We start from the raw sequence: 18,634 nt of genomic DNA on the forward strand, positions 1-18,634 counted from the left end.
ACCTCGTCGGTCCAAGCCTCTTGATGAGTTTGTCAACGCGGGGCATCGGGTATGCGTCACACTTGGACACCTCATTCAGCCTGCGGTAGTGGTTACAAAACCTCCACTCCCCGTTGGGTTTTGGCATGAGGATGATGAGACTCGACCATCCACTCTTTGACTCCTCTATCACCCCGAGGTCTAGCATCCTTTTCACCTCGGTTGAGATCACCTCTCGGTTTGCTTCAGGAATCCTGTAGGGCTTCAGGTTCACACGTATATGTGGCTCTGTTAGCACATCATGCTCTACCACCTGAGTATGCCCCGGCAACTCTGAGAACAGGTCACGATTCCGCTGTAGCAGTTATCGACATTGTTGCTTCTGGGTCGGCGATAGAGTCTCTGCTATCACGACCTCTACCACCTTGCTTCCGGGGGCAGCTCACAGTCAAGGAGCTTCCACAGGTTCCTGTTCTCACCACGGCTTGAGCAGGTTCACATGGTACACTTGATGCGGCTTTCTTCAGCCTGGTTCGTGGACTTTATAATTAACTTCGCAGATTTTCTCTACCCCCTCATATCTCATACGGGCCTTGTCATTTGTCCAGGAACTTGCTCGTAATGGTAGGGATTAGGACCAAAACACGGTCTCCAGGTTGGAACTGCCTTGGCCTCGCCGATCGGTTATAGACCCTTGCCTGGGCCTACTCCGCCTGGAGGAGATGCGCCTTCACGATAGGCATCACTTTCGCCATTCTTTCCTGCGTCCGAGCGACATGTTCAATGATGCTCTGATGTAGCTTCCCAGGTTTCTTTAACAATATCCAGGAGCCCTCGCGAATGTCATCCATACAGTAATTTAAACGAGAAAAATCCAGTGGAGGCTTGTGGAACCTCCCTTACCGAGAAGAACAGCAATGACAGCAGGTAGTCCCAGTCACGTCTATCCTTCTCTACAACCTTCTTGAGCATCACTTTTAGGTTTTTATTAAAGCGCTCTACTAGGCCGTCTGTCTGCGGATGGTAAACAGAGGTTCGCAGCTGGGTAATCTGGAGGACCCTACACAGCTCATTCATTACCTTGCTCATGAACGTGGTCCCTTGATCAGTTAGTATCTCCTTCGGCAGACCATTCCTGGCAAATATATGAACAAGTTCCCTGGCTATGGACTTACTTGATGAGTTCCTTAGCGGTACCACTTCTGGATACTGAATCGCATAGTCCATGACCACCTGAAATTATTGGTGGCCCCGGGCTGATTTGACTAAGGGCCCCACTAGGTCCATAGCAATTCTCTCAAAGGGGACCTCTATCACCGGTAATGGAACTAAGGGACTACGGAAATGGGAGGTGGGCGCGGTTATCTGGCAGGTGGGGCAAGACCTACAATACTCTAAGATTTCCTGGTAACATCCTGGCCAATAGAACCTCCTCATTATTCTCTCCTGGGGTGTCTCAACTCCTAAGTGTTCCACCAGAATATGTGAGTGGGTCATATCCAACACCCTCCGACGGTATGGCCCTGGAACCAACAGCTGTTCCACTACCTCTTCACCTTTTAATTTAGTTACCCAGCATAATAGCTTCCCCTGAACTGCAAAGTGTGGGTACCTGGTGTCTGCCCCGGCTCTTGAGCAACACCATTACAAACAGTAACATTGTCCCAAGCCCCTTTCAAGGTCAAGTCCTGAACTTGAGCTGACCCAAAGTCCTCTCCGGGCACCTCTAATTCAGGGAGGTCAGCCACCTAAGTCACAGTCTCTTCCTCGTCACCGGCAAGGACACAAAGTGGGAAGTCATCTACTTCCGATGTTGACCGGGGTATTTCTCTTGGGTCATGAGTTTTGTCCACGTGACTCAGTCTGGATCCCTTCCCCCACAAGTCCCAGAACAAAGGAAAATCACGCCCCAATATGACGGGATGTGTCAGGTCCTTGACCTCCCCAACCTTTTGGGATTGGGTGCCACAGTCTGTTCCGACTGTCACACTGGGGCCACCAGGTAATTCTTGGCGTGCCCATGTATGCTGCCCACAGTTTTAGTAGGGTTCAGCTGGTGGGGAAGGGTGGCAATGATTAGGGTCACCAGACTCCCAGAGTCCAATAGTCCAAGCACCCTTACTCCATTAATGGACACGGCACACGCCTGCGGCCCCTTGCCGGGTTGACCGTTCACACTGCAGGTCGGATACGCATAATATCAACACCGTCTGCCTAGGCTGCAGTCAATTGGATCAGGGGACATATGACACCGGGCGGCTACGTGTCCAGGGTTGTGACACAGCCAACAAACGATATCCCTCACAGCAGTCTTTGCTGCACCTTCAGAGGAAGTGGGATGCCCCCCAGTTGTGGCTCTGAACCCCTTCCATGGTGAACCCGCCCCCTTTTGGGTATCCCAGTACAGGGAAGTGACTATACTCGGTTTCCTGAGGGATTTCTCAACAACCTGGTACCTCTCTACTAGGCCGACGAGGTTGTCTGCGTTCTGGGGATCTCCTTGGGCGACCCAAGTCTGTACCGACTTAGGAAGGGAGTGTATGAACCTATCAATCACCACCCGCTCGACTATCTGGGCAGGAGTGGAAAATCCAGCTGCAGCCACTTCTCAACGAGATGCAGCGGGTCAAACATCTGCGACAGAGGTTGTTTGTCGCCAGCATATGCCCAGTGGTGGACTCGTTGGCCTCTCATTGCCATAGTCACTCCCAGGCGTGCCAAGATTTCTGTCTTTAGTTTGGCATATTCTTTGACATCCTGCAGTGCTAAGTCATAATATGCCTTTTGGGGTTCACCCGACAAATATGGAGCCAGAACCTCTGCCCACTGTTCTGGTGGAAGTCTCTCACGATCAGCCACCCTCTCGAAGACTGTCAGAAAGACTTCTACATCATCCCCCGGGGTCATCTTCTGCATGGCCCATCTTACCGCTTTCCGGACGTACGAACCATCACCTGGACTTGGGGGAGGGGCTGCTGGCTTCCCAAGAACCGCCTCTGCAAGTAGCTCAATCTGCTGCTGCTGTCTGAACTGGTCTTGTAGATACTGCTGCTGTTGACGGAACTGGTCTTGTTGCTGTTGCTGCTACTGTTGTTGGATCTGTTGCATCAGTAGTTTATTTGTCTCCTGCTGCTGCTCCCGTTGCTGCAGCTGTATGTTCTGCTGGCTCTGCAGGCTCTGCTAGTGATGCGTTTGTTGTACCTGCTTGTGCCTGCAACAAATGCTTAAGCAGGTCCTCCATTTTGTCCGGCGTCACTTGCTGGCTCACAGCCGCCTTCACCCAGGACATTCAGTGCCTCTTATAACAGTCACACATGTTCGCTGGGAATGCTGCTCGAACTTCTAACACCAACTGTGGTAGATCAGCTCACTCGGCTATGCTTTGAGGTATAAAGGGAACACTGTCTCTTTAAATTTTCAGTTGATTTATTGAGCAGCATAAACCAATTTAAGATGCATGAAAAATAAACACAGCCCATCCGGCCTAATGGCAAAACAAAATAAGCAGAGTCCAGCAAAGTCCTTGCACCGGCCGGGGTCTGGTCACTCAGGGTTAGCAAAAAACACACGGTTCAGGTTTAGCAGAAACCAACCCACGCTCCTCTCTCTGGAGCTGACCTCCAGAGACTGAACACCTCCTGAGTAAAAAGGCTGGCTTTTTATAGCCCCTAAACCACGCCCTGGAGTGGAGATATGGTGGATAGCTTCCCTCCCAGCACTTAGCTATCCACCTGTAAAGCATGCCATTGTAACTCGGGCTTTTAACCCTCTTTGCACCTGATGTGCAGGAGAAACCTCCATGTTTTACATCACTGAAGTGATAAGTCTCTGAGGCACGTATCTCCCCTCCAGTATTCTGTCAGTGACTTTGTCACAGTACATAATCTTATATAACACTATTGGATGCACATTTTTATATGTATATTTTCACTGTAATCAATTAATCACTGCATAGTTACATTAGATTGAATGCAAGTTTAAAAATCTGATCATGATATTCTGCACTTTGCTTGAGAATGGCTTCTTGTTTGCAAGAGCCAAAACATTGCAACATTTATGGGCAAATAATCTCTTTTGAATTTTTGTCTGGAGTAATTTTTGGTCTATGTATAATGTACAGTGGTTTGGTATCTGAAGACGTGCACCCACAACCTGATTGGACTTTTCCTGCATTCTTTAAATCTAGATACATAGATACTAGATGAATTAGATAGATAGATAGATGTTTCTTTGGAAGTACACTTTAAAGTACCACTCCAGCGCTAGAGCGGTGCAAGTAATCTAAGTTCCCTGCCCCTAGTCTTCTCCTCAACAGGTGCCGTCTTCATCTCTTTCCGGCGCTACGGTCCCACAGCGACATCTTGTGGTTGCAAGTTCTGACTGACCGGAAGTCAGAGGTAACGGTCACAAGCTCTCAGTGTAAGTCTATGAGAGTCTCATTCTGACTTACATTAAGTAGTGACCTCCAGATCGTCCAAAAAACACTGGAGTGATTTGTCAGGTCACAAACTGTAGAAGACCAACCGGATTGGCGCTAAAGAATAAGATTTTTGCATAATGTTTTTCTTACTTAAAAAAATATATTATATTTTCCAATATTTTATTTTGAAGGTGCCGAAAAAAGGAACTGTGAAATAACTTCAATGCAACTGAAAAGCTTTAAACGCTTGATTTTGGAAACCGAGGTGTGAACGGTAAGTTTATCCATTTTTTTGTCATGCACACTGCAGCATGTAAGGGAGAGAAGCAGAACGGCCACATATACTGTCACAATCAGGTAATGTAATTAGCTTATATCCCATGGTAAAATGGTAGGTGCTGATAAAAAATAACTCAAATCAAAAGATTATGCCAAAATCTCCCGTGATCCATTGTATAATCCATTGTATACATTTTTTGCTATAACTACCAACAAATGTTTTCAGAAGAAAATGTTTTCCAGACTAAAGTGCCATATAGGAGATTTTATGTTTTAAATTTGTCATTTTGATGCAGTTTTTTTTACGAAAACTAAGACTAGAACCTACAGAGATGGGGGAAAGTTTTACTGGAAACTTACGTGGATCCATCTCTAGTTCATGCATAGCATGCATAGGGTTTAAGAATTATTCCCATTTCAGCCTCTTATGGCTGAGACATGACTAACTTTGTTCAGGCTCTTACCAGACAGAGGTGTAACTTTTGAGTCCCGATGCAAAATCTACTACTATCACAGATCATTAATAGTATTGGTCTTCTCATATGGGCCAAAAGGATATTTTGGAGCTCCGTGGGCTTAACAGCCCGGAACATTGGGAATAATAACGAATAAGTTTCCGCCATACTCTTATATATAGTACTGGTCAAAAGGTACTGTAGAGTGGTAAATAATAAAATTGCATCTACCTGAAGCCACCACAAGAGGGAGCATAACAGCTTATTATACACTATGTAATTCAATGCAATACAGTACTGAGCAAAAGTTTGGACACACCTGTTCATGCATTTGTTTTCCTTGTTTTTATTGGAATGAGCACATTGTAGATTCTGACTGAAGGCAAAAAAAAACACAAAGACTCATGTGTGAAGCAAACCAGAATTTCAATTTAACCTTAGATTCTCAAATTTACTCCCTTTTACTCTTATGAAAACTTTACACACCCCTGCTTCTTTCAAGCAGCTTCATCAGGTAGTGTCCTAAAATGTTTTTGCTGCCTTCAGTCTGAATCTTCAATGTGCACATTCCAAGAAGAATAAGAAAACCACTGTATAAACTAAACAAGTGTGTCCAAACTTTTGCCCAGTACTTTGGCCCAGTGATTCCACTATACTGTATATACTAAGCTGTCATGATCCTCCTTGTCGGGACAGCGGGGGGTTGGAATTTTATTATTTACCCTTATGTCTATTCCTGCGAGTTGGAGATTGGTATTCCAAAAAATGGATCTCAAACCTTTAGCACAGAAGGTTGGACTTTAGAACATGGTGTGTAAGAATGGATCTTCACTTTCACACTTTTAGTATTGTAGAGCACAGTCAGCAGGGGTATTCATCACCTATCCAACCACTGACACCCCCACCGATCACCCGTACTTTAACGGTAGCGCATGCTCAACCTCAGCTCCATTCTTTCTCTATGGTGCTGTTGATCGCTGTCATCTATCTCTGAACCCCATCGATTTTGAAGTTATTCCCGATCCTGTGTATAAGTGATAGTCTTCTTACTGTAATACCCCTTTAACCCCCTTTCTGGCCCAGGGCGTATTAATACGTATCTGTGCCTTATGGGCCTGATACGTATTAATACGCCCTGGCGATTTCGCCAGCACAAAAGCAGTGCGGGCGAGATCGCCGCCGGGTGTCAGCTGATTGTTACCTGGTGCTATGCGTAGTGAGTGGTCCCCCACCACTCCCGTGACATTAACCCCCGAAATGCTGCGATCAAAATCGATTGCAGCATTCCGGTGGCAAGAGGAGGTAAGTGCGATACCTACCTTCTCTGTAGGTGTCCAGCGGCGTCTGAGTCCGGTCCCGGATGTTGCCATGGTGACCCGACGTCATCATGACAACATCAGGGACACCAGGAGGCAGGAAGTTGCTTTGGTCATGCGCAGTGCACGACCAAAGTAACTTCTCCCTGTGCAGCGCTGACAGGCTGCATGGCATAGGGAGCTGCTGCTCTCTATGCCATGCAGCCGATCAGGCTGCAAAAAGTGAAAGTCCCATAGTGGGATAATGTGAGCAAGTAATAAAAATGTCAGAAAGTGAAAAAAAAAATAATTGTAAAAATATAAAAAAATAATAAAAAAATAATATATATATATTGTACCCATAAATAAATAATCTTATGAAAAAAAAAATAAACCAATAAAAGTACATACAGTACAGACTAAAAGTTTGCACACCTTCTCATTTAAAGATTTTTCTGTCTTTTCATGACTTTGAAAATTGTACATTCACACTGAAGGCATCAAAACTATGAATTAACACATGTGGAATTATATACTTAACAAAAAAGTGTGAAACAACTGAAAATATGTCTTATATTCTAGGTTCTTCAAAGTAGCCACCTTTTGCTTTGATGACTGCTTTGCACACTCTTGGCATTCTCTTGATGAGCTTCAAGAGGTAGTCACCGGAAATGGTCTTCCAACAATCTTGAAGGAGTACCCAAAGATGCTTAGCACTTGTTGGCCCTTTTGCCTTCACTCTGCGGTCCAGCTCACCCCAAACCATCTCGATTGGATTCAGGTCTGGTGACTGTGGAGGCCAGGTCATCTGGCTTAGCACCCCATCACTCTCCTTCTTGGTTAAATAGCCCTTACACAGCCTGGAGGTGTGTTTGGGGTCATTGTCCTGTTGAAAAATAAATGATGGTCCAACTAAACGCAAACCAGATGGAATAGCATGCCGCTGCAAGATGCTGTGGTAGCCATGCTGGTTCAGTATGCTTTCAATTTTTAATAAATCCCCAACAGTGTCACCAGCAAAGCACCCCCACACCATCACACTTCCTCCTCCATGCTTCACGGTGGGAACCAGGCATGTAGAGTCCATCCGTTCACCTTTTCTGCGTCGCACAAAGACACGGTGGTTGGAACCAAAGATCTCAAATTTGGACTCATCAGAACAAAGCACAGATTTCCAGTGGTCTAATGTCCATTCCTTGTGTTCTTTAGCCCAAACAAGTCTCTTCTGCTTGTTGCCTGTCCTTAGCCATCGTTTCCTAGCAGCTATTTTACCATGAAGGCCTGCTGCACAAAGTCTCCTCTTAACAGTTGTTGTAGAGATGTGTCTGCTGCTAGAACTCTGTGTGGCATTGACCTGGTCTCTAATCTGAGCTGCTGTTAACCTGTGATTTCAGAGGCTGGTGACTCGGATAAACTTATTCTCAGAAGCAGAGGTGACTCTTGGTCTTCCTTTCCTTGGGTGGTCCTCATGTGAGCCAGTTTCTTTGTAGCGCTTGATGGTTTTTGCAACTGCACTTGGGGACACTTTCAAAGTTTTCCCAATTTTTCGCACTGACTGACCTTCATTTCTTAAAGTAATAATGGCCACTCGTTTTTCTTTACTTTGCTGCTTTTTTCTTGCCATATTACAAGTTCTAACAGTCTATTCAGTAGGACTATCAGCTGTGTATCCACCTGACTTCTGCACAACACAACTGATGGTCCCAACCCCATTTATAAGGCAAGAAATCCCACTTATTAAACCTGACAGGGCACACCTGTGAAGTGAAAACCATTTCCGGTGACTACCTCTTGAAGCTCATCAAGAGAATGCCAAGAGTGTGCAAAGCAGTCATCAAAGCAAAAGGTGGCTACTTTGAAGAACCTAGAATATAAGACATATTTTCAGTTGTTTCACACTTTTTTGTTAAGTATATAATTCCACATGTGTTAATTCATAGTTTTGATGCCTTCAGTGTGAATGTACAATTATCAAAGTCATGAAAAGACTGAAAAATCTTTAAACGAGAAGGTGTGTCCAAACTTTTGGTCTGTACTGTATATTTGGTATCGCCGCATGCGGAACGACCTGAACTATAAAACTGTCCTGCTAGTTAACCCCTTTAGTGAACACGATAAAAAATAAATAAATAATAAACGAAACATAAAACTATGTTTTATCATCATATCGCCAAACAAAAAATGGAATAAAACGCGATCAAAAAGACGAATGTAAATAAAAATGATACCACTGAAAAAGTCATCTTGTCATGCAAAAAACAAGCTGCCATGCATCTCCAAAGGCCGAAAAATAAAAAAGTTATAGCTCTCAGAACAAAGCGATGCCAAAATAATTCTTTTTTCTATAAAATAGTTTTTATTGTGTAAAAGCGCCAAAATATAAAAAAATATATAAATGTGGTACCGCTATAAACGTACTGACCCAAAGAATAAAGCTACCTTATCAATTTTGCCACACGCAGAACGGCATAAAAAAAACTCAAAAAAACAATTCCTGAATTGTTGGTTTTTGTTTATTCTGCCTTCTAAAAATCAGAATAGAAAGCGATCAAAAAATGTCATGTGCCCGAAAATGGTACCAATAAACACGTCAACTTGTCCCGCAAAAAACAAGCCATCACATGACTCTGTCGGCCGAAATATGGAAAAATTATAGCTCTCAAAATATGGTGATGTAAAAACTAGTCTGCAAAAAAATGCGTCTTTTAGTGTGTGACAGCTGTCAATCATAAAAATCCGATATGAATCTGGCATCACTGTAATCACACCAACACGAAGAATAAAGTCGTCTAATCACTTATACCGCACGAGGAACGGTGTAAAAATAAACTTTAGGGTTAGGGTTGTGCTAGGGTTAGGGTTGTGCTAGGGTTTGGGTTAGGGTGGTGCTAGGTTTAGGGTTGGGGTTGGGCTAGGGGTAGGGTTGGGCTAGGGTTGGGCTAGGGTTAGGGTTGGGCTAGGGTTAGGGTTGGGTTAGGGTTAGGCTAGGGTTAGGGTTAGGGTTAGGCTAGGGTTAGGCTATGGTTAGAGTTGGATGAAGAACGGCGTAAAAATAAACTTTAGGGTTAGGGTTGTGCTAGGGTTAGGGTTGTGCTAAGGATAGGGTTGTGCTAGGGTTAGGGTTGTGCTAGGGTTAGGGCTGTGCTAGTGTTTGGGTTAGGGTTGTGCTAGGTTTAGGGTTGGGCTAGGGTTGGGGTTGGGCTAGGGTTAGGGTTGGGATAGGGTTAGGGTTGGGCTAGGGTTAGGGTTGGGCTAGGGTTAGTCTAGGGTTAGAGTTAGGCTAGGGTTAGAGTTGGACAAGGGTTGGGCTAGGGTTAGGGTTGGGCTAAGGTTAGGGTTGGGGTTGGGATTTTTTCAGAAGTAAAGAAAAAAAAATGACGACGATATGGCGACTAATGTTGAGCGCAAATGCTCGCTACTTGAGTTTGCATTGGGTGCTCGGGTATGCACCGAGTATAGTGGGTGCTCGAGTGACATTCTCGAGTCTGCGCCCCAAATGTTTTGCAGCTGTTATACAGCCAAAAAAACCTTGCGGGGATTGCCTGCCATGCACGAGCGATCCCCACATGTTTTTTTGGGGGTGTATAATAACCGTGAAACATGCGGGGCGGGGACTCGAGCATGTCACTCGAGCACCCGTGATACTTGGTGCTTACCTGAGCACCCGATGCAAACTCAAATAGCAAGTACTTGCACTCAAGACTAATGACAACTTATTCAATAAGATGACCTAATGTTATCAAATTATGTGTCGTACCTCTGGGTGCAAAATGTTCACTATACCCCTTGATAAAATCCTTGAGGGGTGTAGTTTCCAAAATGGGGTCACTTGTAGGGGGTTTCCACTATTTAGGCACATCAGGGGCTCTCCAAAGGCGACATGGCATCCGCTCTTGATTCCAGCCAATTTTGCGTTCAAAAAGTCACACAGTGCTCCTTCCCTTCTGAACTCTGCGGTGCGCCCAAACACTGTATTTTCCCCACATATGGGATATTGGCGTACTCAGGAAACATTGCAAACCAGTTTTTGGGGTCCATTTTCTCCTCTTACCCTTGTGAAAATAAAAAAATTGGGGCTAAAAGATAATTTTTGTGGAAAAAGTTAGATTTTTTTATTTTCACGGCTCCATGTTATAAACTTCTGTAAAACACTTGGGGGTTCAGGGTGCTCACCACACATCTAGATAAGTTCCCTGAGGGGTCTAGTTTCCAAAATGGTGTCACTTGTGGGGGGTTTCTACTGTTTAGGCTCATCAGGGGCACATCCGCTAATTATTCAAGCAAATTTTACATTCAAAAAGTCAAATAGCGCTCCTTCCCTTCCGAACCCTGCCGTGCGCCCAAACAGTGGTTTTCCCGCACATATGGGGTATCGACTTACTCAGGAAAAATTGCACAACAAATTGCATGGTGCAATTTCTCCTGTTACCCTTATGAAAATGCAAAATTGGGGGCTGAAAAACATTTTTGTTGAAAAAATGTGAAAATTTTATTTTTACGGTTCAATGTTATAAACTTCTGTGAAGCACCTGGGAGTTCAGGGTGCTCACCACACATCTAGGTAAGTTCCCTAAGGGGTCTAGTTTCTAAACTGGGGTCCCTTGTTGGGGGTTTCCACTGTCTAGGCACATCAGGGGCTCCCCAAACGCAACATGGCATCCGCTGATTATTGAAACAAATTTTACATTCAAAAAGTCAAATGGCGCTCCTTCCCTTCCGAGCCCTGTTGTGCACCCAAAAAGTGTTTTTTCCTCACATATGGGGTATCTACATGCTCAGGGGAAATTGCACAACAAATTTTGGGGTCCATTTTTTCCTATTAACCCTGCGAAAATAAAAAAATTTGGGTCTAAAGTAACATTTTTGTGAAAAAAGTTAAATGTTAATTTTTTTTCTTCCACATTGCAAAAATTCCTGTGAAGAACTTGAAGGGTTAATAAACTTCTTTAATGTGGTTTTGAGCACCTTGAGGGGTGCAGTTTTTAGAATGGTGTCACTTTTGGGTATTTTCTGTCATAAAGTCCCTTCAAAGTCACTTCAAATGTGATGTGGTCCCTAAAAAAAATGGTTTTGTAAATTTTGTTGTAAAAATGAGAAATCGCTGGTCAATTAACCCTTATAGCTCCCTACTAAAAAAAAATTTTGGTTCCAAAATTGTGCTGATGTAAAGTAGACATGTGGGAAATGTTATGTATTAACTATTTTGTCTAACATATCTCCCTGATTTAAGGGCATAAAAATAAAAATTTTGAAAATTGCGAAAATTTCAAAATTTTCACCAAATTTCTGATTTTTTTCACAAATAAACGCAAGTGATATCGAAGAAATTTTATCACTATCATGAAGTACAATATGTCACGAAAAAACTATCTCAGAATCAGCGGGATTCGCTGAAGCGTTCCAGAGTAATTACCTCTTAAAGTGACGGTGGTCAGAATTGTAAAAATTGGCTTGGTCATTAACGTGCAAACCACCCTCGTGGGTAAAGGGGTTAAGGAAATAAACTGCATTCGTGTACAACTGAGCTGGAGCTTAGAAGTATTAGAAATACCAATAATATAAGTGATATTGTTATGATATTGCTATAAAGACAATAGAATGGATGGCAGAAATTACGGTAGTAGAAGTCATTTTAAAGGAGCACATCACCATTATTTCTGAGATAAAACCTTCAAAGAATGGTAAACCTTTTAATGTCAATCAGGATGTTTAGAAAAGGTCCAGTATACAGATATTCAGCATCCTGTAAATATTATTAAAGGCTTAGTCCCAAAATAATAAGATAGCTTGCTGATTGCTTGGGGTCTGACTGCTGGGACCCCCACTGTTCCAGAGAAAATGTCCTAAATGGAACTAAGGTGCGCACGCTCGGTCCATGACTATGAGACTATCGGAGAACACCACCCATCAATCCAATAGAGAATGAATGGAGTGGAGGCCTAGCCTTTGCACCTCTGCTCCATTCAAGTCATAGCTGCAGAGTCCCATTATCGGGGGTCACAGAGCCCCGTTCTTGGGATCCCAGGGGTTTTCAGGGGTCAGAATCCCTGTGATCATCAAGTGGTTCCTGATGTCCTATCCTATATTTCGGGAATAATCCTTTAACATTATTAGAAATATTATTATTGGAATATTAGCTATGTTTTTGCCTTCAAATATTATCTTTATTTTTATTCTATCCTTATAACCTCATATGATTTCTATTCTCATTATTCCCCTTTGCCCAGTAACACTGTATGAGGTCACTAGCATTAAAATTATGGAAAGAATCAATATAGAGGCTGGTTAATAAAACATGATCTTCCTATTATACCTTTTCTCTGATTGTTCCTCACCTGGTTTTGTCTCCCACTCCTGAGAAAAAATACTGACCAAATACTGATAGGGGGGCCGTGGCCTAAGATCTTGACTCATCTTTGAAATCACTTCTTTATGCTGCACTATGCTTAGACTATACATTCCAATACACCGGCAGCTGTCTCGACTGTCTCTCCCATACTCTCTACTGCTCACTGAGCCAAGCGAGCAATCCTGTGTTCTCTATGAGAGCCTCTCCTAGACATCTCTGGTGGTGGCTTCTCACAGGGAGAACAAAAGGGTTGGTAGACTGAAGTCGGACATGCTGGATTCTTATCTCACCCGACGATCATCTGCCCAGGGATCCCATACACATTAGATTGTTAACTGAATCCATCAATATCGGCGGGCTCAACTGGCAATAGTCTAATACGTATGGGGGGCTTATATGTAAAATCTATAGACAGGAACCTGTACTAAAAACTGTCCATGCAGACAATGCGATAAATGGGGGACAATTACAATACATGACATTTCCACATATTTTGGTCCGACCTGAGCTCTTCCTGTGTAAGGTTTATTGTAAATCCCTTTTCTTGTGAGTGGTCTCATGGAATGGTGATTTCTTGTACTGGTGTAAGGCTCTGCTGATTTCTATACTTCTGCTTGTCTCGTGTCCCCTTGCTGGTATTATGCTTTAATGATTGCATGTAATGATGTCTGCTGCACTTCTAATGGTGCAATGCTCTATTGGGTCCCTGTAATCACATATAGCTCAGCCAGAGTATGTGCATGAACGGTAATGGCCCACTGGGCTCTGTGCAGAATTTAATGTTATTTTGATATCGTTCAGTGGTCCAGAACTCTCTATGTGATGTGCTCTTATGTGGGCAAGTCATCCACTGGCCTGTGAACTAGATATATTAAATAATAATAGCGATAATAATGATAATTAGCAGTTCTAAAGTCATAATTATAATATCTGCCGTATAGTTGTTTCAGTATGTGATCCACATATCCGGTGCTTAGTCTATCAGATAATGTATGTGTGTGCACGCACGTGTCTGAGCATACATATGTGGGTGCATTTTTATTTGTGTAACGTTTGTATGTAGGTAAAATATAATAAATGTGATCACCAGAATAAAATTGTCATTAAAACCACTAGCCTAATATACAAAGAACACATACATTAGCAGCACATCCTTTAAAGCGGATCTGTCAGTAGAACAACCATGCTCTTCTAATATCAACGTTTATTCCTGTTTTTCTGGCGAATATGTCAATCATGTTAAGGGGATGATTTGGCTGCCATGTGCTTCATCAATAATCACTTTTATCTCCAGCCGCCAGCTCTGTGATTGACAGCCAAGATCTTCCTGAAATCTGGGCGAATCTACTGTGTTCTGCCATAGATATAATGTACATGTGCAGATTTACCCTGGTGAACTTGGCATTTGCAGCAGAAGATGTTGGAAATTGCTGCTGGAAGATCGATTTTTTTCATACTGAGCATGTGCAAGATTTCAACAGGGAGGAGGACAGTGAAAAGAACTTGTCAGACAAGCTATGGGGGGCTGAGAAAGAGTTTTCAGCTTGAATATACTTGACCCCGATTCATCAAATCTTTTTTGATGAGTTGCAACATTTTTGAGCAATGAGAGGCTTCACAAAAATGTAGCAAATTTTGGTATTTTTAAAAAAATTTCGTCCAGCTTCCACAAAGCAGGCAGAACTAGGACAGGACGGGGACGTGATGGGACCTGTCAAATTCATGATGAGTTGATGATGTTACTTGCCCCTCGCCTTATTCATTAAGAGGCATGCACCTCTTAATCAGGTGCCACACACTCCACACCGCCGCCTCATCAAGACCGGCATGAAAAATGGGGACTTGGACTTCTATAATTTGGCAGTGTATAGCTGGACTCTTAAAATACTGAGTGTTCAAAAAGGATTACAGAGTCATTCAGGGATAGATTTGCAAAGTTAGTACAACAACATCATCAGGTCCAGGTGATCTATTTAATTACGGATATAGATTATATTGTTATTTCCAGTGTAATATCCTCATTAAATCCTATTGTTGAAGGTCATGTCAATGCTTTGAACTCTTTATTGTGTTTCTCAAACCATGCTTGAACAGTTTTTGCATGACAGTGCTCTATCCTGCTAAAATAGGCAGCTACCATTAAGACATATTGTTACCATGAAGGAGTGTGCTTGGTTTGTACAAAGTGTAGATAGATTTCATATGTCATAGCAATATCCATATAAATGTCAGAACTATTGATGAGCGAGTATGCTCGCCACTGCTCGGTACTCGCCCGAGCATCTCGAGTACTCGAGATGCTCGGAGCTCGCCGAGTACTTTCGAGATGCTGGGGTGGGAGCTCGGGTCCCTGTCCTGCATGTTTGGCGCTATTTAGAGCACCAATCATGCAGGGATTGTCTGCCACTCACCGTAATGTCACAGTCATGGTGGTTGTGGCATTACAGTGATTGCCCAAATCGATGGGAACAGTGCTTAGAGTGAAACATGAAAAACCGTCAATTCATCAGCGGCATACACCGGCACCCGACAATGTAGAACAGAAAGAATAGAGCATCACACATAGATTATATAGATAGAAACATGTCAGTCACATATATAATAAGTACAGTGACAGTGTTGGTTACTGTACTTATTATTTAGTGTTAAAATAAAGGATTTATAAAAAAAAAAATAATAGTGTTTTCAATGCACCCTCTCTTTAAAAAAGCCGGCCGGCAATTCAGCAGCGGCTTACCTCTGTACCTGACAATTTAGAACAGAAAGAATAGAGCATCACACATAGATTAGATAGATAGAAAAATGTCAGTCACATATATAATAACTACAGTGACAGTGTTGATTACTGTACTTGTCATTTAGTGTTAAAATAAAGGATTTATTTAAAAAAAAATTGGCGTGTGGTTCCCCGTAATTTTAGTCTCTAGCGGAGGTTAAGCAGACGGCTGGGGCAGATGTTTGAAGCCTGGGAAGGGGGTAATACCCACGGAGCTTCCCAGGCTACTAATATCAGCCCCCAGCTGAATACTTAGGCTTTACCAGCTATTAAAATGGGGGACCCCCCAAAAAAATGACATGCGGTCCCCCCTATTTTAATAGCTAGCAAAGGCTAGGCAGACAGCTGGGGGCTGATATTAATAGCCCAAGAAGGGTGTTATGAATATTGGCCCCTTCCCAGGCTAGAAACACCAGCCGTCAGCCGCCCCAGAAATGGCGCATCCTTAGGATGCGCCAATTCTGGCACTTAGCCTCGCTCTTCCCACTGCCCTGTAGCGGTGACAGTGGGGTAATAGGGTTGGGGTTGATGTCAGCTTATAATGTCAGCTGACATCAAGCCCAGGTTAGTAATGGAGAGGCGTCTATAAGACACCCCCATTACTAACCCCATAGTCAAAGTTAAAAAAAACACAAACACCCAGAATAAAGTCCTTTAATTGAAATAAACACACAGTTCTTTAATGTTCTAAATTAAACCATACTTACCGTCACGCCCATTCCAGCTGAAGCCAACGATCTCCTGCAATAAAAGTAAAATAATAAAGCAACATCATCCTTACCTTTCCATGATTCCCACGACAGCTTCAGCTCTGCTAAATTCACATGACAGGCTGGATCGCAGCCGAAAGCTGCCATCCAGCTTGCCATGCCGCAGACACTGAGAAGCACAGGCATGCTTGCGCTCCTCAGTGTCTGGCTGTGACGGCATTCAGATGAGCCGAGTTCATGTCCAATGAACTCAGCTCACCTCATGCACATCACTGACAGCATGGGAGAATTCTCCTGCTCAAGCGGTGCCGGCAAATGACGTCAACGCTTGAGCAGGAGAATTCTCCCACGCTGGGATGTGGCATTGAGATGACAGGCTGGATCGCAGCTGAGCGCTGCCATCCAGCATGCCATCCTTCATAGACACTGCAGAGCACAGGCATGCTTGCAGTGTCTCTGAAGGATGAAAAGCTGGATGGCAGTGCTCAGCTGCGATCCAGCCTGTCAACTCAATGCCATCCCAGCGGGGGAGAATTCTCCTGCTCAAGCGCTGAGCGCAGGAGAATTTTTCCACGCTGTCAGTGACGTGCATGAGGTGAGCTGATTTCATTGGACATGAACTCGGCTCATCTGGATGCTGTCACAGCCAGACTCTGAGGAGCGCAAGCATGCCTGCGCTTCTCAGTGTCTGCGATATGGCAAGCTGGATGGCAGCTTTCTGCTGCGATCCAGCCTGTCATGTGAATGTAGCAGAGCTGAAGCCGTCCGGAGAACCATGGAAAGGTATGGATGAGGTTGCTTTATTATTTTACTTTTATTGCAGAAGACATTGGCTTCAGCTGGAATGGTCATGATGGTAAGTATGGATTAATTTAGAACATTAAAAAATTGTGTGTTTATTTCAATTAAAGGACTTTATTCTTGGTGTTGTGTTTTTTTTAAATACTTTACTAGAAATTCATGGCGGTCATGTCTAATATTGGCGTGACCCCATGAATTTCGGGCTTAGGGCCAGCTGATAATACCAAGCTGGCCCTAACCCCTTTATTACCCAGTGAGCCACAGCACCAGGGCCCTGGATGAGTTGGGTACAGCGCCAGAAGATGGAGCTTCTATGAACGCGCCATTTTCTGGGGTGGCTGCGGACTGCAATTTGCAGCGGGTGGGGCTCAGAAGGCTTGGGCCTCCCTGCGCAGCGGATTCCAGCCCCCAGCTGCCTAGTTGTACCTGGCTGGGCACAAAAATAAAGCGAAGCCCCACATATTTTTTTTTTTAATTATTTCATGAAATTCATAAAATAATTAAAAAAAAGGGCTTCCCTGTATTGTTGTGTCCGGCCAGGTACAAATAGGCAGCTGGTGGTTGGGGGCAGCCCGTTCCTGGATGTTGTACCTGGCTGGACACAAAAATAGGGCGAAGCCCCACGTCAATTTTTTAAAATTTTTTCATGAAATTCATGAGATAATTTTAAAAATTTGACGTGGGGCTTCGCCCTATTTTTGTGTCCAGCCAGGTACAGCAGGCAGGAACGGGCTGCCCCCAACCACCAGCTGCCTATTTGTACCTGGCCGGACACAACAATATAGGGAAGTCCTTTTTTTTTTATTATTTCATGAATTTCATGAAATAATAAAAAAAAAAATACGTGGGGCTTCTCCCTATTTTTGTGTCCAGCCAGGTACAACTAGGCAGCTGGGGGCTGGAATCCGCAGCATTGCAGTCCGCAGCCACCCCGGAAAATGAGGCGTTCATAGAAGCGCCATCTTCTGGCGCTGTACCCAACTCATCCAGGCCCCTGGTGCGGTGGCTCACTGGGTAATAAAGGGGTTAGGGCCAGCTTGGTATTATCAGCTGGCCCTATGCCCGAAATTCATGGGGTCACGCCAATATCAGACATGACCGCCATGAATTTCTAGTAAAGTGTTTAAAAAAAACACAACACCCAGAATAAAGTCCTTTAATAGAAATAAACACACAATTTTTTAATGTTCTAAATTAAACCATACTTACCATCACGCCCATTCCAGCTGAAGCCAATGTCTTCTGCAATAAAAGTAAAATAATAAAGCAACCTCATCCTTACCTTTCCATGGTTCCCAGGACAGCTACAGCTCTGCTACATTCACATGACAGGCTGGATCGCAGCCATAAGCTGCCATCCAGCTTGCCATGCCGCAGATACTGAGAAGCGAAGGCATGCTTGCGCTTTTCAGTGTCTGGCTGTGACGGCATCCAGATGAGCCGAGATCATGTCCAATGAACTCAGCTTACCTCATGCACGTCACTGACAGCGTGGGAGAAATCTCCTGCGCTCAGCGCTTCAGCAGGAGAATTCTCCCCCGCTGGGATGGCATTGAGATGACAGGCTGGA

At 43.9% G+C, this 18,634-nt stretch overlaps 1 protein-coding gene across 15 annotated transcripts in view; it reads left to right on the forward strand.

Moving 5' to 3' along the window:
* Nucleotides 1-18,634, forward strand: part of MEF2C (myocyte enhancer factor 2C) — a 333,965-nt gene that overhangs the window by 24,028 nt on the left and 291,303 nt on the right. For all 15 annotated transcript variants that reach the window (XM_073678773.1, XM_073678791.1, XM_073678870.1 and 12 more), the window contains exon 2: nt 4,591-4,673. The gene's annotated coding sequence lies outside the window, so the exon portion shown is untranslated. The remainder of the gene's footprint in view (nt 1-4,590; nt 4,674-18,634) is intronic.

This window comes from Phyllobates terribilis, unplaced genomic scaffold, assembly GCF_046119375.1.
Source record: "Phyllobates terribilis strain yellow unplaced genomic scaffold, ASM4611937v1 Scaffold_1__5_contigs__length_1240528914, whole genome shotgun sequence".
Lineage (NCBI taxonomy): Eukaryota > Metazoa > Chordata > Amphibia > Anura > Dendrobatidae > Phyllobates > Phyllobates terribilis.